The sequence below is a fragment of the Passer montanus genome, unplaced genomic scaffold (genome assembly GCF_014805655.1).
Source record: "Passer montanus isolate IOZ18808 unplaced genomic scaffold, ASM1480565v1 scaffold9, whole genome shotgun sequence".
In the NCBI taxonomy this organism is placed as follows: Eukaryota; Metazoa; Chordata; class Aves; order Passeriformes; family Passeridae; genus Passer; species Passer montanus.
This window is the reverse complement of record NW_024374367.1, coordinates 4,319,102-4,342,217: the sequence shown is the minus strand read 5'-3', so window position 1 is coordinate 4,342,217 and position 23,116 is coordinate 4,319,102. Positions and strand designations below refer to the sequence as shown.

The 23,116-nt window shown below is 42.1% G+C and overlaps 1 protein-coding gene across 10 annotated transcripts in view; it reads left to right on the top strand.

The window, feature by feature from the left end:
• Positions 1-9,252, top strand: part of ERC2 (ELKS/RAB6-interacting/CAST family member 2) — a 420,178-nt gene extending 410,926 nt beyond the window's left edge. For all 10 annotated transcript variants that reach the window (XR_005626125.1, XR_005626124.1, XR_005626132.1 and 7 more), the window contains one exon: positions 6,238-9,252. The gene's annotated coding sequence lies outside the window, so the exon portion shown is untranslated. The remainder of the gene's footprint in view (positions 1-6,237) is intronic.
• The last annotated feature ends 13,864 nt before the right edge of the window (positions 9,253-23,116 follow it).

The following is a 23,116-nucleotide window of genomic DNA, read 5'->3' as shown; positions in this document are numbered from 1 at the left end:
CGGGCGCAGTGTGCGCGCCCGGGGCTCCGCCAGCGCTGCGCGGGGTGGCCGCGGAGCGCGCTCCGAGCGCGTCCCCGGGCAGGGCGCGGGGCCGGGGACAGCTCTGTCCCCCGCCGGTGCAGACACGGGCTCTCGTTCGCCGCCGCAGGGTCGCTGCTCGGTGGCAGGGCCGGCTCCGGGCCGGCAGAGCGCGGGTTAAGCGCGGCCGTGCCGGCGTTTCCTGCCCGCACTTGCCGTGGCCCGAGGCGGTGCCGCCGCCGGAGCCGGGCGAGCCGCGCCGGGCCAGGTGGCGGGCAGGCACACCGTGTTATTAGGAAGCACCGAGCGCGAAACCTTGATCTTCAAAAAAACCCCCCCAAAAAAGGCCCCTAATTAATCCCGCGCAGGAGAATAAATGGCATTCCACATCAGCCGGGATGGAAAAGGCACCTTCCGATTTCGTCGAGTGATCCCTGCTATCGATCGCTTTCAGGATCACGATGGGAGCGTCGCTGTTTGAGGCATTTAAACCCAAGAATTCTTCTTTTCTTGTGGCTTCAATTCGATTTAAATAACAATAACAACAAAAAGTAACAATGATCTCAATGTGCTCTATCTTTAGGAAGTCATAAACGTCTTGACAAAGAGCCCGGTGCCCTGCGCTGCTGAATCCCGGCCGCCTCCCTGTGCGGCTGCGGGGTCTCTTGGAATCGATGGAAGCTCTTCCATCATCCTCACTCCAGCTCAGCCCATTAATTGTTAAGATCCTTAACAATCCCTCTTTTTAATTCAGTGTCCAAGTGACAGATTGAATGATAAGTATTGAGTTTTCTCATATTTCTGAAGAGCTTTGATTTGGACTGGACTTGTTTTATGAAAAGAAAAGGGTCCTAAGAAGAAATAGCTGTCTTTTAACTCATATAGCACTTGTCTAATATTGATTTATAAACATTCCCAGTAGAGAAGGCATCCTTGTCCAAATAGTCTCAAGGTTCATAAACTTCATCTAATTTTATGATATAATTGTACAGTAGTTTTCAAGGACTCTTACTGTCTAGAGGGCTTGAATCCATTTGATTTTATTCTTCCCAATGGTATCTGCTTTTATCCCTAACTAAGATTAACAATTCTGGCATTATAGCAATATGGAAAGTTCATCACATTCGTGCAGTGATTCTACCACCAGCTGCAGATCCTTCTGAAGTTTACTGTGTAATGAATTTAAAACATAAATAGCAACAAATGGGATAAATAATTTCTTTGCCAGAATTGAAGCAAAGTTAATTCTGTCTTTATAAATAACTTTTTATGCTGGTGGTTTTTTGTGAACCTTTAAATATTTAATTAAATCACAGAGTTTCTGGATCTTTCTTTTGAATATGTTTTACTTATGTATTTATCATTTTTAAACTTTTTTGTAAGTAGCTGTAAATCATTGAAAAACTAAAGAGAAAAATGGTTTTAGTTTTACAATGTAGCTAAGAAGATATTTTCTAACATCTCAGAAACAGACCTCAGAGTTGCTTATTCAATATCAAGAGTTATCGTTACCAGGGATAGTTCACGTTATTATAAAAGAGGGATTTGGTATTGGGATGTTGTAAACTAGGTCTGAGCTCTTTATTTTCTGAAAGGAGTAGAGCAGGACACCTTTGGCTGAGGTGAACCTGAATGTTGTCAGACAGTTGAGATCTCCCAGGTAACATTTCCTCAAGTGGGGTTTTTAAGAATGACTAAAATTTGTTCTCCTCCAAGCAGGGTGTTTACTTTCTGCGCCCAGTGTTCTCCAGATAATGTGCAGTGCTGCACTTACCTTTAGAATCAAGAAACTTCCTTGAGCATTACTTCAACCTGTGGGCTTTATTGATTTGAGATGCAAAAAAATTGTATGATTGTATGGCAAAACTTTGGTTATTATAACTAGATCTAAACAAGAAAGACTAACATCAGTTTTGACAACAAACAAAACCAGTTTTTGTTCTATCGGTTATGTTTAAGAGATTCCAATTTCAAACCAAACACAACTTGTGGTTATTCTGTCAGATATTTATATAGCCACTGGGGCGCCATAGTTATGCACCGCATACATCATTGTATTTTTAAAATGTACTTAATGAACATTTTTTCTTTTCTGGTAACTACTTCATTGCTTTAAATGAATGCATTCCAATAGAATTTGTAACAAATGAGCACTTTGTGTTTGCATTAATGCCAAACACGTTTAACAAATTTTTAACAAGGAACACTGGCAAAAAGCCAAACTCCTAGAGGGACACTGAAGGAATGCTATAAATTTAAACTAGATTTTACCTTTTCACTCTGCTCAACAAGTGTCTAAGGTGTCTTTGGCATCTCAGCATTGAAAATTCTCTACATAGGTTGGGTACAAATTTATGCCTTAATTATTTTTCTTCTTGGCCCTCCTCACTAGAGATTTCCATGTCGATATAACAGGCTTTAACAGGTTACTGTATTCTTTAGAAAGTGAGAGGTGGGTTTTCTTTCTTTCCTCAAGAGTTAGGCCAGGAGGAAGTAGCAAAAGCAGCATTTATTGTTGGGCTGTAATGACAGGGAGGTTCAAACAGCACATATCGTGCCATTGTCACATCCTGTGTTAAGGGACCTCTGCAGTGCAAGCACTGCAGCAGAACTGTGCTACCCAGTTTTGTTGCTTGTGCTGAGTTGCAAATATCTGGGCTGTGATCGTGTTTGCAACTGCACTTCAGGGGCAGGGGGAAGCAGCCCACAGGGCTCCTGCTGGCCCCAGCTCTGAGCTCACACAGAAGCCACGAACAGATTTTTGGCTGAATCAAACTTCTGGGGGGTTTTTCAGTTGTTAAGTTATGCCCACATGGTACATGTCAGTACAGACCTTGGGAATCACCTACTCTGTAATACATGTTCGTATTAAAAGTGTTACAAGTAGCTCCACAAACCACATGCTTGCTCTTTACTTGTAACTTAATATATTAATTTAATTTTTACTGTGTTATTTCAGTTTTAATCAAATGCAGGAACTGAAAAATAATAATACTTAGCACTCATCCAAGACTTTTAAGGCACATTACAAACATTAAGCCTTGCAAATTCCTGTGAGGAGCCTGATGTTATGCCTGCTGTAGCAATGAGCAAGTTAAGCACAGAAAAATGATATGACTTTTTCCATAGTCCTGCAACAGACTGGTGTCAGGCGTAGAATTTAGAATGAATTTAGTTTAGAATTTAGTTAATAGAGCCATTCTTTTCATGGTTTTTCACAAAGGTAAAAATTGAGAATGCTTTTTTTCACTCCCTCCTATAATTTACATGATGTTGTTGCAAGAGGCATAGGCAAATTCCAGGACATCACTTGAGAAAGATTTTATGAGTTATAGCCTTATTCCAGTCTAGTTACTTGTTTCCAGAAAATGAAATAATTTCCCATCATTTGTTGGTACTCTGATTGCAGTAATGATGAATGAGTCTGGAGAAGGAAACTGAGGAATTCATCCTGACAGCTTTTTCAAGGATGTCACGTTATAGTGCAGAGGCCTTGTCGTAGATCAGGGAACAGAAATAGCCCTCACAGGTTTTCATTAATGATATCCTTCTCTACTAACATTTGGTCAGATACCAGTTCCCTGCAATAAAGTGTCTATTCCCTCTCTTTCTTACTCGCTAATTACCATATCAGTTGTTGGCCTTTTATGTAGGTACCATGTGTAACAGGTTAGGAGAGGGCAATTTAAGCCTATGTGAATGGGTATCTGTTTTTGTATCTGGGTGCTTGTTGCAAACATTTGGAAAGCATATGGAGCATAATGGACATTAACCCAGATGTCAAAAATAGCCTGCATTTTACTACTGTTATTAAACAGTTTCCCCTTTAACCCCTTTGTGTTTACCCACCCTCTCCAGCTTGTTTCTGCAAATCACTGCTGAGAGGAAAGGATTGGAGGTAAAAAGTACTAATCAGGCAGGTGTCTTTATCCAAAGGAAAAACAATCTGAACAAATATTTGTGGGCTACTACACTTTTATATCTTCACATCCTTCTGCTGTTTTCATTGACTGGTATCTAATGGACTGACAGAGGTGCCAAACTCATAAGACATTAATTTCAGCTGGAGCACTGCTGAATTCAGGCCCAATGCATGTTACCAAACTTTATTTCTGTTTTAGAGGTTCAGTGACTTTTACCAAGTGCAGCATTGAAGAAACAAATATAAATTTAATTTACTCAACCTCAGTTGGTATTTGACAGCAATATCCTTTTATATATTTATTTGACTTACTTGAGAAATACTTTGCATTTCCTGCCTGTGGCGAACAAGTTTTTGTTACACTTCCAATACATATACGGTTTCCTGATGAATGGGTGGGTTGATTAAGTGGGTGAGGTTTATTTGGGGGCTTTCATTCTGTACTAAAACACCAATGAAAATCTGAGGACTGGGCTGGAGAGGGAGTGCATTTTGTGCTTTGTTGCTGTTCCTCAGATTGGACATTTTATTCTGGGTTCTTATTTTTTCTGAGCATAAAAGTGTTAATTGCAAAGGAACTTCAGCTTGTTAAATAGGAACTACATTGAAGATTTGCTGTGATTACATTTTAGTTTAAAAACCCTAGGCATTATTGTGCTGCAGTTTCTGGAATGTGCTCTCCTCATTAATTTATAGGTGTGCTTCCTCTGCCCCAGTATCTCTTTGAATGATGATTAAGAAACTCTCAGCACACAAAAGAATGGGAGCTATGCACAGTTCACCAACGTAATGCATGCGCTGACTTACAGTTTTCATAAAAAGTTTGCAACGATTTTATGTGCCAGAACTAGTAACATGATCTACTTTAGGAACTCCCTGGCTTTCCAGCTCTGCAGAAGTCATTTTTAGACTGTTCAAGGGCCAGATCCAAAACTTGTTAAAATCGGTGGGAACCTTTCCATATTTCAGTGGGCTTTGGATTATTCCCTGAGTGTTCTGACCAGAAGAATTGTACCAACTGCTCACTGCAAAAGTAAAATTCATCTACATTTGTATGACATAAACTGTTATGTGTGCTTTCCAGCAAGATGTGAAGTTGAAAATAGGGATTTAAAATAATACGATAATTTATTCTGTAAACAGTGTTTCATTTTACTCACAGAATAATTTATCTGATAAATATTAGATTCTGAAATTTTAAAGGGAAATTTTAGTCAAGTAGTTCTATTTTAAAAAACCCCAACTTTCCAACTGTATACAAAACCCTAAGCATTGTATGGCAAATTCTTTTTCATAAAATTGGATGTTTTGGAAACTTTTAAGGTTACATAAATGGAAGAGCAATAATGGAGAATGCCATACCTAATGCATTTCAAATTTTCTAGGAACAAAGTCAGTGGATAAATGAACAACTGCCCTCTAAAGGAATAATTTGATTCCTCCCACTCATCTGATATACAGATAATGTGAATAAGACCAATTCATTGCTCTCTGTTCAAGCACACCATGCTGTTTGCTTGCAGCACAGCTAAAGCAACAACAGAAATCACTGAGGCCTCTCTCTGTTGTCCCAATCAGACAGAGACTCATCCTAAATCGGTGGAAGGCAGGAAGATTCTTCCCACTGGCTGAGCTGTGCTGACACCAGCTCCCTCTTGCAGTCCCCTGGGTTTCAGCAGTGCCAGCCAAGGCAGGCAGAGCACCTGTGATTAGTGGGTGTGTGGCTCAAAACCTCCTAACACATTGCTAACTTCTGCAAATCTGAGCTTCTTGTGTCCATAAAACCTTTCTCCACTGTTCTGCAAATTAAAGTAGACTTAAAGTGCTTAAAATATGACAGGAAAATGGTGCTTCAGTTTTGGAAGGCTGATAGAGGTACTACACATTCCCACCTGCCACAGAATAGGGTGGAAATAAACCAATTATTCCCTTGGTTCCCACAGAAAAATATTTAATTTTATTAATAGCATTTCCCTTTCAAAGTTACTGTGCTTATGGACAAGATCATAAAACTCACTGTTTACAGAATCACAAGCACAACAGAATTTGACATCTTACGAATTTAAAATATTTCCCATGTAGGGGGAATCATGTCATACAAATTACCAATAAAACTAATTGCCACCCTCTGAACATAAGTGCATTCAAATTGAATTGAAATGCCTTACTTAATCCTCAGCCCCTAGAAAAGCATTATCTCCACCCATATGTATGAGAATCTTGATTAGATGAGAACTAAAATGTTCTGGATGCTTCAGTTATGTCATTAATTGGAATATTTTTTTCCCTTGTTACAGTTGTCAGAGGAACTAGTGAAAGAGGAAGAAAAAACTGTAGCACTGGAAGGTAACAATGATAATCTATTGCATTGGATCTCCAAACATGACCATGATATCCTGGAGAAGATCACAGATGCAGAAAATGAATGCTAAGGTTGATATCTAATGAAATGCTGCATTGATTAGCATTTTCTCCATTATTTCTTGTAGTCTATTGTGAAATTAGATACTTTGGAAAGTAATGAAGGAGACTCAAGCAGAAATTATAAGAGCTTCATTTCTGTCTTTAATGGGTCTTGTGAGTTACTCTGTTTTTACAAAGACACCATCTGTTCAGAATATAGTTGTTTCATGAAGTTCAGTTAAACAGGTTACTTAGCAAATTTTTGGTAAATTAATATTGATTTTAATAGGTAATTCAGATTCCCTAGATGTGGCATCTGCATTTGCTGATTTTACCTAGTATATTCTAAAGTATCACTTCTATTGCACTAGATTATCAAAGAGGTATTAGTAAAATGCTATATAAGGGTGTTGGCATTAACTTTACCCCCAGTTAGATACAGGCTTTTCCAAAAAATAAAAACAAGCCTTTACCCTCCTCTGTTTTCTTTTCTCTACTGATAAAATAATATAAATTAAAAACAAACCAAAACCAAATATTGATACTATAACTGGTATTAAGCTCTGGGCCAGGTTGGAAATGAAATCAATTTTTGGTACTAATAACTGATGACAAAGCTTAGTTTTATGAAAATATGGTGTGTGTCTCTGACAATGCATAGGACATCTAATTTGAACATAAATAAATGATTATATACAAGATGTATCTATTCCTGGATGGTAAAAGCTTGAGGTGTATATAAATACATATGTGTGTATATATATGGACATGTACACAAGGATGTATCAACCTTTTACCATCCAAATGCATACATTGTTTTCAACAATAAAAGCTGGGACTCTTAAAGAAACAAACAAAAACAAAAATAAAGATAAGATTGCTGTGAATACAGTATATGCACTAGGTCTCCTGTAAATGTGGAACTGTTTGTTATTGTTCTCTGCATTGAAAAACAGTCTCCAACACAGACCCCAATGAATCTTAGATGTTAAAGAAAATACCAATGAACAAACAGCACTTGAAGGCTGTTTGTGTCAACAAAATGTGTCTAGTAAAATAAATTTAAAGCACATGCAAGGAAAAATAAAAATGTGAAGTCGTTCCATTCAATGAGAGACTCTTAACTGACAGTCAGATCTCTACCACTTCTCAAGGAGAGGTTCCTTCTGACTCCACAAACATTTTCAGTCAGTCTGGCAAACATGTGCAAATGTTTGGCTGTTTTGTTGAGGCATCTTTTTGTCCATGGAAGAAATGCTTCCATGCTGATGGCAGTGGAAATAGAATATCTGCATTTTTAAAGGACAAACAATAAATTTAAGCATGGGTGGCCTTAATCCTTAGTAGTTTTTCTTTGCTGCTGTTAAAAAAAAAAGAAAAAAAGAAAAAAAAAGGAAAAAAAATTAAATGGATACTCCTAAAGTCTTGCACTGAATTTAGAAAAATTATTTTTTGAACCTGTGGTGCGATTAACCCTAAACATCCTACATGAGCCATACATAGTAATCCCCTTAAAATTATTGTCTAGAAATGATGTTTTATTTATTTGTACCATGATTCTCGGTGCAATCAAGGAGCAATTTATTTGAGCAGGAGTCCTGCTGGATGTGACTGTCTTCAGTAAATAGAATAAAATGTATAGAATTAGCATAGCGTAGATAATCCCAATTTCATTCATGTTTAAAAAGTTTGTCCTTTAACTATCAACGGCATTTTAAATCTTTGTTTTTGAAACAGCAAAGCTTTTGGGAGTATATTTAGCACATATGACAAATGTTGCACTTGGAAACTCAGACAACAAAACAGGTTTCTCATGACAAATTTGTTGTCGCAGTAGGGGACAATCGTCTGTGTCTCTTACAATCAGGTCTTTACCTTAACTCTGCAACCGAATACTTGAAGTAGGATTTAAACTAGGGGGAAATAGGGTCACAGATACAAAGCTGTATAGTTAGATATTTATATGTATGTGCCAATTTTGTCACAGATATTATTTTAGGGGCATTTTTGCTCCACTCATGTTGGTATGAGTATTGATCTAAACTTTTATCAGGGCCTAAAAGTTAGCCCCTAAAGAGGAAAATTTTGTCTAACATTGATTTTTTTCCTTCTTGCTTTTTTTTTTTTGTGGTTTTTTTTTTTTCTCCTTCTTTTCATTTCATGTGATATTCTATGACGTTTGGAGAAAATCTTTTCATATCCTAAAATAGAATCTCGGGGTTTACAATAAACACTGTGATGTTGGGAAATATTTTATTTGAGCAATGTTTGGTAGATTTTTTTTTCCCCCCTCCTCTGAGTGTAATGAAGCAAACCAACTTTTGCTTAACATTTAAGATAATGGTTATTATTTTAATGTGAGATCAGTCTTGTACTGCACATTCTTTCTTTCATTTAAATGTACAGTATGAATTTTGTATTTAATGAATTTTGTGTATCCAGTATGCACGTACCTGCACATTGACTTTCATTTGAAAGTGGGTTTCGATTTCCTTTTTAAACAGTGTTTATGAAAAGACCTCAGATGTGTTGACACAAACTATATCCGCAATGTTTCTTTTGTGTGTGTAGGGTGACGTTTGAATGTGATGTTCTGCAGCAATGGGTCAGTATCCCCTATTTACCTTAGATCCTCATTTGATAGTGCTTCTTGTAATAATTTTTTCAAGTGAGTGGCATGTTCTGGATTGTGATATTGATATATGGTTAAGGACATTGATATGAAACTAAGGAATTCCTAGAAATTACCAGTGGGCATGTATTAGACAGTCATTGTAATTTAATGTCTCGTAGAAGTGTAAAGTACCAAGGTATTTAGAGTTCATAACATTGTTATCATGTGTATGGGAAGTATTTAGTGTTGATCAGCTTGTTTATTTTCATCAAATAAACTTTGTTTCTTTCTGAAATCAGTGTTGTGTCATTAAAAGCAGGTTTAATGACTGTAGGAAAATGTGTGAGAGATGTTTTCCACATGGTAAATCTATCACACTCCTTATTTCTCTAATTGCTACCATTCAAAGTAATTTATCTTCCTGTTGTTACTATCACATAAACTGTTTAAGAAAGCATAAAAAGGAAAATGTCTCGTAGGCCCCACTCCCAGAAATGCTTACGAGCAACTTTACTAAAGTGAGGAACCATTTTCTGGATTGGGCTCTTACAGAGCAATGTGCTTTTGAGTGGGTTTCTAAAACATAATATTCTTGTGTGACCCCGTGTAATTGCATAGAAAATTACATTTTGTTTATGTGCTTTACTGACCAAAAGCCATAAGGTGTGAAATTCTCTGCACAGTCAGCTCCTTTTTCAGCTGCCTGGTAAGTGGTTCCCCGTTTCCATTATGTTCACTTTTTTTAGAAAAGGAACTTTTGTTGACCAGGAATTTCTTACCTCATAGAAGTCCCTGGCCCAGCTCAGGGCACACACAGCAGGAGAATAAAAGGTAAGTAAGTATGCATTTTACTTAGCTTATTTAAACCACACAGTCTCTTAGTTTTAAGCTCTGTTTCTTTACCTATAAATTAGTTTTCTTTCGTAAGAGGGTACTCTGCACTAACATAGGATATTAAGTTTCACTTTTAACTACAGCTAAATATACATTTATTGTGTATTCTCTTTATGCCTACTTAGCTTTGAGCTGCAATGGTACAAGTTGAGTAGCAGTAGCTTCTATCTTCTTTCCAGACCTGCACCAATTATTTGGAGCAGCTTGCTCTGTGTTCTGCTGATGTCTGTATCAGGGGCTTCCCATCCTATTGGAGACACATTTTTGATTCTATTTTCAGTATTGATCACTTTAAAGGCAGCTCCTGCTTCCCCACCTGGTGACAGGGACAGCAGATGCCAATGTGGCTTACTAAGGAGCTGGAGAGAACCACAGTGGGTTTGGGGAAACTGTCAAAGGCCCTTACAGCCTATTTTCTGTAAGATGGTTTTCAGTAAGGATCTTTCCTCTGTAAAAAGTGGCTGTGAGGGCCCCAGGGGAGGGGTAGGACCAGCATGTTTGTGTCTCTGGGTGCTGCAGAGTTGGGGAGCTCCCCAGAGGGCAACTCTGGGTGCAGGAACATCTTCACTGATGTTGAAATTTGAGTTCATACAGTCAGGAGCTCCTCCAGCTCTGAGAGAGCCTGATTAAGGATTGGGCTTTTCTGAGCTTGAGGTTTCCTCCTCCTCACTCCAGACTTGAGCCAGAGTAGCTCCAGGTTTAAGCAAGCAGAAGTATAAGCAGTGGGGGATGCTCAGGGGATGAAGCTGTGTCAGCTTGCATTTCAAGCCAACATGTCAATTAAGACAGATTTTGAGAGTCCCAAAAGCTCCATGCCAGCACGAGCTGGATAAAGCTGAACTCCTACTGCATCCCAGGTTGTTCACACTGTGCTCAAGGTCCAGGATTTGTTCCTGGAAAAGCCTCACTAACCAGCACACACTGGGTCTGCCCCGTGCAGAAACCTGTCAGAAAGTACAGAACAGAGTGGCAAGGAAGGGCGTGTCACCTGTTGATATTCCTTCTCCAAACCACGAAACTTTTAATAACCAAAGTATTAAATCATTCTAAATAAAGCCAAGTGAGTTCTAAATAAGTAATGCATTTCCCATTATGAAATCAGTGGGAGCTCTGCACATTGCCAGGGCATGATTTGACCCACAGATGAAAAGTACAGCTGATGAGGGACTGCTGTGCAGATTTTCCTCCTGTGAGATTACAGTGATGTTATTTCATGCTCATAACTTTCCAAATAAGATACCTCTTTTTCAAATGCACCTTTTCAAACAAGAGGCAACCTCTGCCTTCATCAGGAATAGCCCAGGGCACATTGTTTCAGCTTTTATATGAGGTTGGAGGCACTGGTGCACTAGAAGCCCACCCTTGACGGATGCAGTTGCAGAATCAAGGACTAATTTTGTTTGGGTTTGCATTCCTTCCACTCTTTGCTCTTGAAAATGACTCTTTCTTCAGAATGAGGCTGTTCTAACCCCAAATCTCCACAGATGCAGGCAAAGAGCAGGCACAATGCCAGTGCATCCTAAAGACAATGCATTGTATCCCTTTGAAACATGCACTCGAATTTGTGTTACAGACAGTTGTCTATTCCCACGAAGCTGCGAGTCTCAGGACAAAAAGGAGAACTTTGAACTCATCCAGTTTCAAATGGAGGCCAGTGTCCAACTTTCAAAAGGCTGTGCTTTTGGTGCTCACCCCAGCAAGGCCAGCAGACAGCAGATGTTCTGGCAGCTGCAGCTGCCGTGCACTCGGGGAGCTGGGGCTGGAGGAGAGCAGCCAAGCTCCCTCCAGATGGAGCAGCCAGGGAAGAGGCGAGTGGGAGGCTGCACAAGGAAGTCAGATAGCTCCAGATAGCAATGGACTGATGATATGTGGCTCCAGAGCACCTAACCAGCTTGGCAGGGGCTGCACAAGAGAAATCAGCACCAATCCACAGCTAACCTGGGCCCAGTGAGAAGCCTTCTTGCCGTGGGAAAATCGATAGGGAGGAATATCTGTGCAGAACACATGATAATGGAGCATGGTAACTACTTTTTATTTGAATGTAATTTGGACAAATGCATTACTCATAAGTGAGTTATCCAGAGCTTGCCAAATATGTGGTTAAACAGTTATTATAGCAAATTACACCATCATCTAAACACCTCTGTTTTGGCTCTTAGTTGTCTCCTTTTGCAATGAGGTTGTATTTTTTCTCTAGATTGTTGTCTAATATTGCTGTTCTTTACTGGTTTGGTTGCCATAGAAATAAATAATGACACAAACAACAACATGCATACAAGTGAATAAGAGCATTTTCTGAATTTCACAAGTAGAACACCCTTGTTAATGAAGACCTCTATGGTTGCATAGTTCTTAACACAGTTCTCATGTCTATTGATTCATGTCCTCATATGCATTTTATTATGGGCTTTATATTTCATTTTAAACTTCCAAAAATAAAGAAAAACAGCTGAAGTACATTTTTTTTTAAATGGCCAGATTTTGGTTAGAGGTTAACACAGGCCAAAAGAGAACACAGATCTGCCCCCAAGCTCTTGCAGTTTTGTTTTTTTTTAATAAAAAATCCTTATTACAATCCACAAAGGGTCACAAAAATGCAGCCATTACAGACCAGCCCTATTCCTTGTGCAGCTCTCCTGCCCTCTGCACCTTCTCCAGGCTTAGATCAGCCAAATGTGTGAAGGCAGGACTGTTGTCAGTCATGATAAGCGTGTGCATTAAGGGGCTAATCCACACTTTACTGAAGTGAAATGAAAGTCCATTGATTAAAAGTAAATTTCTGATTGTAACCCACTTTCTTCTTTCTGAAGCAAATGTGTACATTTACAGGAACATGGGGCCAAACTGTTTCCTCTGTACATCAAAATTCCAGCTAAATGTAAGTCAGATGAACAGACTGCCTGACATTTTGAATGCTTTGTGATAAGAAAATAGATCTTGGGTCTCATTACTGAAGTTCATTTACAGTGTATTTTGTCTATAGTTGTCCTGTGTGTGTATCTAGGCCAGCACTCAACTCCTACTGACTCTTAACACAATCTTTCCTTGTGGTGCCTTTACATTGTGAGCACTTATCTCATTGAATTTGTTTTAATTTAATAAGTATCATTCAGTCCATTGGTTACTTTGCTATTGCTAAAGGTAGGTCTGCTGTTGCCTAGAGGAGTAAAATGCATTTTTTTAGGAGTCTGTTTTCTAAAACAAATTAAATTCTGAGCAATCTTCAGGAGAAAGAAGAGGCAGCCCCCCCCCCACCATAATTATTAACTCCCAGGACTGTCCATGTAGGCGGTTTCTAGAGGATTTGTTCCAATTCTGATGCCATTCACCATGTCAGAGTTGTTCTCTCTGAAGTTAAACAACCAGTCTCCGTATCTGAAAGCTGGAGGTTGTAAATCTCCCTTGTGAATGTTGCCCATGACAGGGAAGGAAAGACTTGCATAATTACCACTTGTACTTCCTCAGAGAACATGAGCTCAAGTCTAAAGCAAGGAGTTTGGTCAATAAAACATCAGAGTCTGAAAACTACAGGAAAAGACCTGTCCAGCTCATATGATAAGAATTTTTTTCTGGGTTAAAAGAAAATTAATATTTCAGAGGAAGCCACTTGCTCAGACCTGATTATTTTTCAGATATTCTTAATTTTTTCTTCAAGGTTACCATAAGTTAATGCAATTCATAGCTAAAATTAACTGAAATGTCTTACAATCTTCCTTCTCTAATTATATCCAGTACAGCAGACTGGATATAATTATTCTGCTAAAACACAGAGAACCATTTCCTAAGCTGACTGTAAATGTTACTATATTCAGTAGTGTCTGTGAAGCAGGTTACAAGTTTAAAATCAGGATGCAGGAGAGGTGCCTTGTTCCCACGCTACTGAAGTCAGAAGGAATTACCCTCAGTCCTTCTCCAGTGAGTGAGGGATATCAGTGCTTGGTATTTGGGGCTATAATTGGTCAGATAGCTTACAGAAGAATACAAGTACTCATGTGAGCAAATTTTTACAGGACTTAGAGCTTGAAATCAATTATAAATGCATTTGGGTTAATGTGAATGCTCGTGGTCAAACTGGTACCTTTTCACAGCAATCTTTGTCCACATCTGTTCTCTACATGGGTCACAGGGAAAGATTTGGGTTAAAATGTTTATGCATTGCTGCTCTTCTCCACTGCTTTTTCTACTTCCTGCACTGCTTTGCACATTTTTTAGCTCTAAATTCCCTCCCATAGAAGTTCCATATGCAGTCTTTGAAAACTTCTTCATGAAGGAAGCCTGTGATTCTTCAGCTGCTTTGCCATCTTCTCTGGGGGTGCACAGAGAACTTGGCATGAGGCAGGAGGCACCTAAGGTAAGACTGGCTGAAATTAAACACAAGCTTCAGACTCTGATTACCCATGTGTCCTATACACCCTCCTCCCTTTGCTTGCTGTGGGATTTGAATATAATCAGCACCTGGCACAACAGAGACTGAAATACAAAAAAACTTATAAAACTTTCTTGATATATACTACATTGCCATCATCAGTGTCCCAAGGAATCAGGCAAACCAGGAAATATCAAAATTGTTTGTTTAGAAATGTTTTTTCGGAAATCACCTGTCTAGTTTGACTCAATTATTTTTCCCTCTCAAATCTGAAATTTACGGATTTGGGAGGGAAAAATACAAATTGTGATGCATGTACATTTGCTAAACTCTGAGGGACTAGGGAGAAATTGCATTGGAGGGGCATTTTCTGCAACTGTTTTCTTTGGCGTTGCCACCACAGCAAGTTTGGAGAAGAATTTAGATTACTTACCAACACAGATACTAAACTGCAGCCTAAAAATAAAGGAAATGTATTTTAACTGAGTAATTTGTATGAAAGGAATGGTGCCTTGATGTGTGATAGCCCAGTACTTCCAGGAAGGTCAAGCACCAGAGGAATGGGACAAATTTTAAAAATCAGATGTTTTTATTTTTCTAAATTTCTTCCTATTTGCATATTCATTTCAAAGTCGCTGCCTTAGACTATATTATAAACAAAATGTCAATTGAAGAGATAGTTTTGATGTGATGCACATCCTACTTGCACCGCAGGAATGAAGATGAAAAGGACACTTCTTTTGAGTGCCACATCTTAGTACAGTTTTGTAATTATGCTACACAGACAATATTAACAATTCTTATTAAATACAGGATATCATCTTGAAATGAATACCAGACTTTTAGGAAAGGCTTTGTAACAAACATTTCAAAAATCTGATTTTACTTTGAGTTAGCTTTCAAAATCCAGTCCAGATATATGTAAAGAATATAGAACGTAAATATATTTTCTAAAGTACTACAGTATGTGAAATTTATAAATTGTTACATGCTTTCCTTTCCTAAAGCAGCTGGGTGAAGCTTAGTCTCAGATCAGATAGAATCTTTTCGATAAATCATTTATGACTAGATGACTTCTTATCCAAAAGTCAAATATGTGATCATTTACAGAGGTCACTGGCTGTATTCTACTCTGTGTTCCATAATCAGCTGAAATAAACCCCAAAAGTCCCCCCTGAATGTATGCTCACAGGGTCACAGTATAATAAAATACTGCTCAAATTGTGTTTCAGACAAGGAATGCTTTCCCCAAAAGTGCTCTGCTCTCAGGGACAGGACTGTCAATATGCATTGCAGTGCAAATGGCAAGTATAAAGTCCAGCATTTGGAAGGGGAGTGCCCTGCCCATTTAGTGGCAAAAAGCCCTGCTGTGACACACATTTAACTATTTAAGTGACTTTTACAATGTATATCCTATACTCCTTTACAGAGTCTAGCTGGGACTTACAACTAAGGCACCTTTTTGACACAGAGGAAAAGTACAAAGAAAATACTGAAAATCTTGGGAATATTTTCTGAACAAACACAAGCTGATGCTGTGGGGTAGTGAAGAAATGCTATCAGATTCTATGGAAATATCCTCAGAATATCTTACCCATGATAATGCAATCATAACCATACTGTCAAAAAAAAAAAAAAGGTGGTAGACTAACTGATAATGAGAATGCAATAGATGTTCTGTATAAAGCCTTACAGAAAGGAATGAGGTTTGCCTTTCCTCTGAAGTTCACTACAAGCAGCAGAGAATCAATCAGAACATCCACCTCTGCTCTGGGTAAGCTCCCCTATATGCCTCAGATAGTCTGGAAGGAAATGTTTTATGAAAATATTGGCAAAACAACTGACTAAATAAGGAAAAAATGCAAAATTGGCAACATGTAATAAAGACTATTAGATAAACTGAAGTGCAATGACTATTATCAAGCAATTAAGTGGCTACTCCTGTAGCTGTTCCTTTGCTTGGCTGCTTTGTTGAAAGTGATATCAGAGTCACCACTCTGCTTTGAATTACAGGTTATTACTGGCTGGGTGGAAGAAATCTGCCACCAGGACAGGTGCCAGCAAGGCAGGGCTGGGCAATTACCATCACACTGGGCAGTAATGAGTACCTGTCATGCTCTCCCAGAAGCAAAGTACAGCTACTTGATGAAAATGCTTACAGTGTTCTGTGCCATTATAAAGGAGAGAAGATCTTCCATCCCCATGGGACTGTCAGCCCCAGGAACTGCTCAGATGGAGTTTCTCTGCTTTTGGGAGAAGAAGCAGAACAAGAGGAGTCACACACACACAGGCTGTGGACTTCAACAGCAGGACCAAGAGAGGCTGGAGGGCAGTGAAGGCCTCAGCTCGTCACCATGCTGCCAGGTCCTGCCTGGAAGGACAATGCACTTTTCTGCACTGTGGTTCTTGTTTCTTCCAAGATTATACCATAAACATATTTTGTCAGGTTGCACCTCAAGAAGTGACACTCCACAGGCTCTAAAGAGCAGAAGAGAATAAGTGGCTCATAATAAACCAATTTCCAACTTTCCAAGTTACTGATTTTAGCAGAAGAACAAGTGCCATGTGCCCTTTCCCCCTGTTCTGTCTAGAATCTTGGTTCATATTCCTCTGCCTGGTCCCATGTTTCTGCTGTCAGTGTATCCTTGTGTTTTTCACTGTGGGCAAACATTCACACTGTCAGTGCCATTTTCAAAAGTCTTCACATTTTTTATTTAAATTGAGAAAAAGAATGTAGAGCTGAAATAGTACCTTGATCATGAAAAATAAAGACAATAATATCACCAGGACAACAAGTTACATGGTTTGCCTCATCAAATACTTAAAATGAAGAGCTCAAAACTAATCTTAACCTTAAATACATTTTAAAATGAATTTTAAATAATGCCATATTCTAAATAAACTGAAAGAATCAAGGCAAATTGACAGACTTCTATGGAGCTTGAAAGATAGGGTTAAATTTATCAGATGTTTTGCTCATGGTGCCTAGATTAATAGCTATCTTCAGAATGATACTGGCTTTAAACAGTCATGGACAAATATACATTGGCTTAGCGGTTATGACATATCTTTAGTCCTAAGGAAATGATGAATTAGCTAAGTACTCTTTAAGATAAGTGTCATATAGGGGCTAACCAAGATCCCTTCTCTCACTCTTAAGCACACTCTACTGATGACATGTGTGTGTACATATACTAAAGAAATCCTTGGAGATATTTCAGGTGAGAGCTTCAAACAACATCTACCTACATTCCTCCTTGAGCTATGGGGAATTTGAGGATCTAATATTGCTACAATTATAAACTCCAGCCTAATCTTCTAATCTTCTTGGAGGTAAGGAGTGCTGTTCAGGAGTGGGTGTGGCCCCAGGCATGACACACGGTTCTGACCATGTCAGGAGTGGGTATCAGACTGGTCCATGCCTATAGAAAGTCTGTGGAGCCCTTTCCTCTCTTCTCCTGCTTCCCAGTTCATGGTCTGCTCCTCTGCTGGCAGTAAAATCAATCTCCTGGGAATCCTGAGTGCGGCACAGTGATCACACCACCACCACCAAAACATGCCAGCAGAAAATTCCCATTTTAAGAGCCTCCTAAGGTAGGAGTCCTGCCTCCTGAAGTCCAAGGGGGTGTGTTCAAAGAGCAGAGATCCCAGTGTGATCCCTCACCTCTACAGCTCCTGCTGGGCTGCTCCTCTGGCCCTTTGTGGCTGCACTTGGGAACTGAAGCACAGCAGAGACCTGCATGGTGAGCAGGACTAGCTGTTCCAGGGAGGGATGCAGATGGGCTTTGGAAAAGAGCCTTGTCCCACTGTCTCCCATGCTGATATCTCCTCTACAGCCATGGCCTTCCGTGTGCCACCTACTGTGCAGCTCTCTGAGGAGGAACCAGGACACCTGGCCGGGCTGTAGTCAGTGTGACAAAACTCCCTGCTTGGTCATCTCTGGAAAATGAAGTCTCTGTGTGCCTTTGTGTGTGTGTACTGGGGAAAGTTATGTTCAGGGCACTCAGAAGAAACATGTAAGAGCCCTCCACAGTTTATGGGAGGTGCTTTGGCCTCAGTGAAAGAAGGAACTGGTAGCATTAGGAGAGGGTAAGTACTCTGTTGTTAAGGAGCGGTGGTGGGATTGTTTATTTTTCCTCCCATAAACGTTTTTTTTTAAGGTCCTAATGGAAACAAAGCAAAGTATTATTCCTCTAAAAGCACTATTCTTTAAGTAAACCAGACTCACTACTTGAAACATTCCAATGACATATGGTGGCAGCAGGGGGATGGCCGAGATGTGGACGGGCGAGGTATCACCGAGATAAAGACCCACACACAGAAACAAAGGTACAAGGTGTGAGCAGAGGGACACGTGCCCCAGAGAGAGGCAGGACAGGAGAGAAAACAGCACATTCTTCTAGGGGTGTCAATTGATCCCTTTGATAATTACCTTCAACAGCCTTACTATGCCAGAGAGCAAATTAAAAAATGTCAGAACCCTCCCACAGCCTCTCTAACTCCAGAGGTCCAGACAGCTTTCCCATGTCCTGCTGGCTGCAGGGGAGTCAGACACCTTCACTGCCATCAGCACCTTCACTGCCATCAGCTCACTGAGCTCAGGGTGCCAGAGCCAGGGCAGGGCACAAGCTGCTGCCCAGGGCACCAGTCTTCCAGAACAGCAATCACTGCTGTGGGACACCAAAACACAGCCTTCCCTACTCTTGTGAGAGGGCATTTTCTAACCATCTTCCACCTGGCATCCTGGTTCAATAGCTTTTAGTTACTTCTGCTTTTTCTTTTTTTAAATTATTTTTCATCTCTTTATTTTTCTCCATGACCCAGCACACGTCTTGTACCTGGGCTGTGGTTTCTGCCAACACTGGGGTGGCACTGGGGTTTATGAGACCTCAGAAGAAGGAAATGGAAAGAACCCACCTGAGTTTTGCACATGAAAAATGAGTCCACAGCTGTCTTTCTCCAGCTGATAATGCAGACAAATTGGGGGTGTTTGCTATGCAGTTCGTTACTAGTAATAATAAATTGGTATAGTTATCATCAATTTAAATGTAATGTGGTATATTTTTTTCTACAGGCTTTACAGGTTTGAAGATTGGTGTATTCACCTGAATTTGTCACACTTCATTACCCTATAAACTTTCCTCTCTTGCCTGCTGCCTCTTATTTGCATCTCACTGCATCTAAATTATGTCTTCATCTGGTAAAGATGAATGCTAATCTAGATTCTTATTTCTTCCTCTCTAGTGGTTTATTGCTGCTCCCAAATATACTGGCGTCATGAATTTGGGATTTGAGAGATGGGAAAGGAACAGGGCAGGGTACATCCATACATGGACACACATCCATACTTTTTTCTTTGTCTTCTAGTCTCTCAACTTGTCAAAGTCTGTTAAGAATTTAGGCAAGCTAGAAATATAGAATGATTGTCTAAAAAGAGAGTTTCCCATGCTGTTCCTTGCCTCTACTGGATGAGGATTAGGAAAATAACACTTATTGCAAGATTTGGCATAAAATTATCATCTTTAGCATTTCTTTTGTAGTCGAGCCATCTTTTGGATGACAGGGTGGTCTGTAGAAAAAAAGCAACAGCATGTTTTTGGGAAAGAAAGCAGCCTTAGGAAAGTACATATGTGATTTCAAGGCAGTTACATCTAAATCCCTGGGAGTTTAAAATAAAGTCATCCCTGGAGTAGATGGTCTGGTGGGCAGAGTGCAGGTTACACGTTCGAAGTGATGTGACATCTCTGCTCTGTCAAATGGGCATTAGGGTATGACCCTCACCTAAAGAAGCAGATTCACTGTAATGACACCAAAGCACGTGGGCTGTGCCTTCACTATGGTTCAGTGTGAGATGCAATTCCTACACCATATACTCAAATTCCATCATGAGCTAAAAAGACACATAGGAAAACACCTCCTTTCCTTGAAAGTTCTGTTTCCCAAATGGGTTCTTCATGAGGAACACCCTGCCACTGGCCGGGGTGGAAAGATGTAAATCACACAGCACCACATGTTCCAATGAACACAGGCATGCAAGGTTTTGATGTGACCACTCCTTGGTTAAAATGCATTACCCTGCAGAAAAATGGCAGAAACACATCGAAAAGATCAGAAATTATTTACTTCTGCCCTGCAGAGAATTACACAGCTGTAACAGACCTACATCTCCAAAATTCTGCAGTGCTGCTTTCTGAGGTTCTGCTGTTTATGCATTCAGTGATATCATCACACTTCTTATGACATTACCCTGAGAATTTATTTTTTTTTCCTCCAGAATACTCTTCAGATGTTGGCAGTGAAGCCAGACAGATCAACTCTCTGGTTACCTTTAGAGCTCCATCACTAACAAACCTGGAAAACAAAACCTTGGGCTGCATGAATGCCTCTAACATTGTCAATACTTCTCCCTCCTGCCCCCTCTAGCTTCACCCAGCTGTTTTAAATAGTGAGGAGAAATTAAAATTCTTAAAGCCTTGCAGGATGTTTGGATTTCTGCCCTTTATTTCCACTTATATGCGCCATAGCTTGAAAATTTGCCTGTGATTTATAAATTCCCTCTTCAGTTCTTTTTCTAAAGGCAGCGACTAGGAATCCCAGCACAGAAAATGATCTGGCGTTGGCTTCCCCCACTGCCAAGCTGCCGCTCACAGCCCTGCCCGTGTGGATCATCCCGGGCTTGGCGTTTTCCTGTGCCCGATGACATTATGCAATTACACGATGATAAACATCGTTCGGGAATACAAACGCGAGAGGTAAACAGCTCGGGGCTTTTTATTAGTTTATTCCAGGCGATCTTTCTTGTTTTACTGCGCAGCTCCTCCCCCTTTTACAGTTTTCTGCTATTCCTTACTAATTCTAGTGATTTGAGAAATGACCTTTAACCTACACAGTTTGCAGACTCCTAAAGGGGATAATTGAAATGCCACAGTAAACCAAAGGCAATAAAATATTATTTACTAGGCATAAAACTAAGGTTGGTCTTCTTAAAGAAACGAACAGCCCCCTTATTCCTTCCCCCTCCCTGGACCCGGTGCTACACCTAATTTATAAATTCCTCACCAGGCGTCCCGAGGAATGAACAGCAGCCCGGGCAGTGAGGATTCCTAATGGAAAGGCTCTTTGGCTATGAGAGAAACCTGCCGGGAGCGATGCTGCGGCCTCGGGCCCCGCCGGGGCGCTCAGGTGTCGCGGAGTGCCGGGCTGATGCCCTGCGCACCGCGGCCCCAGGGGCTCCGCGCCGCTCCCGCTCCGCGCCCGCGCTGCCGCCGCTCGGCCCCTCTCGGCGACCCCCGGGCGGGCTGGGGGGGAGCGGGGCCCGCCAGAGCGACGGAGGGGCTGGCCCGGGGGGCGCAGGGCCCAGGGGGAGCCGTGGCCATCGGGGGCAGCCGGCCCGGGGCCGCCGGAGGCTGCGCTTACCTGGCGGGCAGCGCCCCGGCGGGGCGGACGAGCTCTCGGCTCGGGAGCAGGTGGGCAGCGGCTCGGGCCGGCCGGGATGTGACTTGTCCCCCATCGGCCGCCTGAAGGGGTTTTGTTTGCACTGGAATGGCTTTGAGGGAGTGAATGCATTTATTGATAGCGGAGCTGTTCTCGCAGCCTGGTTGGATTTCCCAGGGCTGCTTTGATAATGTGCCCCCTCCCCCGCATCCCCTCGTGGACCCGCAGTTGCAGACGGATGCAGGGGAAATACTGCGGAGTTACGGCGTGGCTGGGGGAACGCTCCCATTTCCTGTGCTTGGGTGCACACGGGACGGCAGAGGTGCAATAAAAACCCCAGGGCTGCAGAAAAAGCGGGGAGGTGCAAAGGGTCCGCGAAGCCCCTCTCCCCTGTAGCTCTCATTGGGTCTCACTTGATTTAATCCAAACAGTTTTGTCAACAGCTTGCCAAATTTACAGCGCCAAAAAGCCGCGGCAGGAGTAGGAACACGAGCCGTCGAGCTCGCTCGGTCCCCGCTTTGGCAGGCGGCACACGCGGCCGCCTCGGAGCAGGCGACAAGCAGGGCTTGTCACCGAGCCGGGAATGCCGGGCAGGCGCTCGGCGCGGCCATGTGCTCCGCACATTGTGCGCACATGTGTGCGAGGGGGAGCGCCGCGGGGCCGGCCCGGCAGAGCCCGTGTGTGTATGTGGGTGAACACGCGTGTACGCGTGCGTGTGTGGGTGCACACGGGGTTACACGGGTGTACACGTGCCCCCATCCCGGCCCAGCATGAGCAGCCGGCGGTGCTCGAGGGGCCGCGCACCCCCGCACGCACCCCGCCGGCCGGGATGGGCGCACGGGGCACTGCCTTGCAGGAAGAGTTTGCCCTCACGGGGCTTCACCCCGAGCTTGACCAGCGAGAAGGGCTCGGTGATGCGGGCCGGGCCGGGCACACGCGCTGCGGGCTCTCGCCGCCCGCCCGGGGCCGCGCGGGTCCCGCTCGCTGCCGTACAGCTTTAAAATCCAGCCCCGTCTGCAATAGGCCGGCCCTGGGCGCATGCGCTGCCGAGAAAGTTTTCCAGCTGCCGTTGGCTCTCTTAACTTTTTTTTTTTTTTTCCTTCTTTTTTTTTTTTTTCTTTTTTTTTTTTTTCTCTTTCGCAGTTTTAAGCAGCGGGGTGAAGAGGAGCGAGGGAGAGACGCGGGGGGAGCGGGGCCGGCTGCAGCGGGCGGGGGCAGAGCCCCACGGAGGAAGGGTCGGCTGCCGCGACGCCGCCTGCCCCGGCTTGCTCTCCCGGCTCCTCTCCCGCGTATCCCGCTCCCCGGCGCTGGGCGCCTCTGGCACCGATGGATTGGGGGAGCCGCAGCTCCTGAAGCCCGGACTGCTCCCCTCCCCCTGCCCCTGCTCGCCTTGCAGGATCAGTCGCCCCGTAAGACAGGCAAACGCGTGCACAGCCCCCCTCCCCCTTCCCGCTTGTGCAGAAAC